At 34.6% G+C, this 3,718-nt stretch overlaps 1 non-coding gene across 1 annotated transcript; it reads left to right on the forward strand.

Annotated features, from left to right (window-relative positions):
• The first annotated feature begins 251 nt into the window (after nt 1-251).
• On the forward strand, nt 252-359 carry LOC148564242 (small nucleolar RNA R71). Its single transcript, XR_015884474.1, has one exon. It is a non-coding gene; the product is annotated as a small nucleolar RNA R71 (small nucleolar RNA).
• The last annotated feature ends 3,359 nt before the right edge of the window (nt 360-3,718 follow it).

Genomic DNA, 3,718 nt, shown 5'->3' on the forward strand with positions numbered 1-3,718 from the left:
ATTTTATTCTGAGCCAATATGGCATTCAGAGTATCAATTTTAAGAACTCCCTTCCTCACGGGCGTCCCATTATTCACAGGATTCCTTTCAGAAGTGTACATGAACTGGTTATTTGCAACCATGTCAATGAGTTCTTGAGCTTCTGCAGGCGTTTTCTTTAGGTGAATGGATCCATCTACAGAATGGTCCAGTGACATCTTTGATAACTTAGACAGACCATCACAGAATATATCCAGGATGGTCCATTCTAAAAGCATGTCAGAAGGACACCTTTTGGTCAGTTCCTTGTATCTCTCCCAAGCTTCATAGAGGGATTCACCTTCCTTTTGTCTGAAGGTTTGAACAGCCACTCTAAGCTTACTAAGCTTTTGAGGAGGAAAGAACTTGGCTAAGAAAGCTGTGACCAGCTTATCCCAAGAGTTCAGGCTATCCTTAGGTTGAGAGTCTAACCATATTCTAGCTCTGTCTCTTACAGCAAATGGGAAAAGCATAAGCCTATAGACCTCGGGATCAACCCCATTGGTCTTAACAGTATCACAGATCTGCAAGAACTCAGTTAAGAACTGAAAAGGATCTTCAGATGGAAGTCCATGAAACTTGCAGTTCTGTTGCATCAAAGAAACTAATTGAGGTTTAAGCTCAAAGTTGTTTGCTCCAATGGCAGGAATTGAGATGCTTCTTCCATGTAAATTGGAATTTGGTGCGGTAAAGTCACCAAGCATCTTCCTTGCATTGTTATTATTTTCGGCCATGTTTTCTTCTTTTTCGAAAATTTCTGTCAGATTTTCTCCAGAGTGTTGTGCTTTGGCTTCCCTTAGCTTCCTCTTCAGAGTCCTTTCAGGTTCAGGATCAGCTTCAACAAGAATGTTCTTATCCTTATTCCTACTCATATGAAAAAGAAGAAAACAGAAAAGAAAATATGGAATCCTCTATGTCACAGTATAGAGATTCCTGTATATGAGTATAAGAGTAGAAGAATAGAATAAGAGAAATTCGAACACCAAGAGGAAGAGAGGGTTCAAATTTTGAGATGAAGAGAATTGTTAGTAAATAAATAAATAATTAGAAGGAGATGAGAGAGAGGGAATTTCGAAAATTAAATAAATTAAAATAAAATTAAAATTAAAATTTAAAATAATTAGTTAATTAAAAAGGAATTTTGAAAAAGAGAAAGGTGATTTTCGAAAATTAGAGAGAGAGAATTAGTTAGATAGTTTTGAAAAAGATATGATTGAAACAAAAAGATAGGATTGATTAAAAAATTTGAAAATCAATTTTAAAAAGGTAAGAAGTTAGAAAGGAAGTTAGAAAAGATTTTGAAATTGATTTTGAAAAAGATGTGATTGAAACTTAATTTGAAAAAGATTTGAAAAAGACATTTAAAAAGATTTGATTTTGAAAATTAAAGTTGATTACTTGACTAACAAGAAACTAAAAATATATGATTCTAGAGTTTAAAGATTGAGCCTTTCTTACTAGGCAAGTAACAAACTTAATATTTTTTTTGAATCAATCACATTAATTGTTAGTAAAGATTTGAAATTATGAAACAAAATAAGAAAAATATTTTTGAAAATCATTTTGGAATTTGCGAAAATTATGAAAGAAAAATGAAAAAGATTTGATTTTTGAAAAAGATTTGAAAAAGATAAGATTTTTAAATTGAAAATTTGATTTCACTCATAAGAAATAACTAAATTTTAAAAATTTTTGACTAAATCAAATCATAATTTCGAAAATTATGAGTGAAATAAGAGGAAGATATTTTTTTGATTTTTTTTATTTTTGAATTTTCAATGAAGAAAGAGAAAAACAACCCAAAGACTCAATGCATGAAAATTTTGGATCAAAACATGTGATGCATGCAAGAACACTATGAATGTCAAGATGAACACCAAGAACACTTTGAATGTCAAGATGAACACCAAGAACTTATTTAAAAAAAAATTTCAAGAAAAGAAAACATGCAAGACACCAAACTTAAAAATTTTTATTCTTTAGTCATTAACAAATTGAAAATGCATATGAAAAACAAGAAAAGACACAAATCAAGAAAATATGAAGATCAAACAAGAAGACTGGCTAAGAACAACCTGAAGATCATGAAGACTGCAATGCATGAAATTTTCGAAAATAATTTTTAGAAAATTATAAAGATGCAATTGACACCAAACTTAAAACTTTACTCTAGACTCAAAGAAGAAACACAAAAATATTTTTAATTTTATGATTTTATATTTTTTTTTATTTTTCGAAAATAAGAATAATAAAAACAAAAAGGTTCAAATTAAAATAAAGTTACCTAATCTGAGCAACAAGATGAACCGTCAGTTGTCCAAACTCGAACAATCCCTGGTAACGGCGCCAAAAACTTGGTGTGCAAAATTGTGATCTCTAATAATGGCGCCAAAAACTTTGTACGCACGATCTTAATCTCAACTTTTTTCACAACTCCGCACAACTAACCAGCAAGTGCACTGGGTCATCCAAGTAATAAACCTTACGTGAGTAAGGGTCATTCCCACGGAGATTGTCGGCTTGAAGCAAGCTATGGTCATCCTTGTAAATCTCAGTTAGGTAGATTCAAATGGTTATGAGGTTTTGATAATTAGAATATAAATAAAACAGAAAATAAAATAGAGATACATATGTAATTCATTGGTGGGAATTTAAGATAAGCGTCTGGAAATGCTTTGTTGCTTCTGAACTTCTGCTTTCCTACTACCTTCTTCCAACCATGCGTTACCTCTTTCCATGGCAAGCTGTATGATCCTCTTGGATGCGCTGTCACCGCACGGCTAATCATATGTCGGTTCCCGCTAGCGTTGGAATAAGACCATTGTCCTTTTGCACACTGTCACTTGTGCCCCACATTCGTAGGTTTGAAGCTCGTCACAGTCATCCCTTCCCAGATCCTACTCAGAATACCACAGACAAGGTTTAGACTTTCCGGATCTCAGGAATGCTGCCAATGGTTCTAGCCTATACCACGAAGACTCTGATCTCACAGAATGGAATTCTCTGTTGTCAGGAGAGGCAACCATGCGTCGTTAACCAGGAGGCCAAGAGATACGCACTCAAGCTATTGCAGATAGAACAGAAGTGGTTGTCAGGCACGCGTTCGTAAGTGAGAATGTTGATGAGTGTCACGGGTCATCACATTCATCAGGTTTAAGTGCGAGTGAATATCTAAGAGAAGAAGTAGGCGTGAATTTAATAAAAAAATAATAGTACCTGTATTAATTCATGAAGAACAGCAGAGCTCCACACCTTAATCTATGGGGTGTAGAAACTCCACCGTAGAAAATACATAAGTGAAAGGTCAAGGCATAGCCGTGAGGCCAGCCTCCAAACATGTACAATATCAAAAAAGGAACATAAGATGGTCAAAAGACGTAAAATAAATCTCTAAAAGTAGTTTTTATACTAAACTAGTAACTTAGGGTTTATAGAATATGAGTAACTAAGTGCAGATAGTGCAGAAATCCACTTTTGGGGCCCACTTGGTGTGTGCTTGGGCTGAGCATTGAAGCTTTTTCGTGCTTAGGCTGTTCCTGGAGTTAAACGCCAGCTTTGGTGCCAGTTTAGGTGTTTTTCGCCAGAAATTGTACGCTGACTTTGAACGCCAGTTTGGGCCATCAAATCTCGGGCAAAGTATGGACTATTATATATTGCTGGAAAGCCCAGGATGTCTAATTTCCATGCAAGTGAGAGAGCT

The sequence above is a fragment of the Arachis ipaensis genome, chromosome B5 (genome assembly GCF_059453495.1).
Source record: "Arachis ipaensis isolate K30076 ecotype BB chromosome B5, ASM5945349v1, whole genome shotgun sequence".
In the NCBI taxonomy this organism is placed as follows: Eukaryota; Viridiplantae; Streptophyta; class Magnoliopsida; order Fabales; family Fabaceae; genus Arachis; species Arachis ipaensis.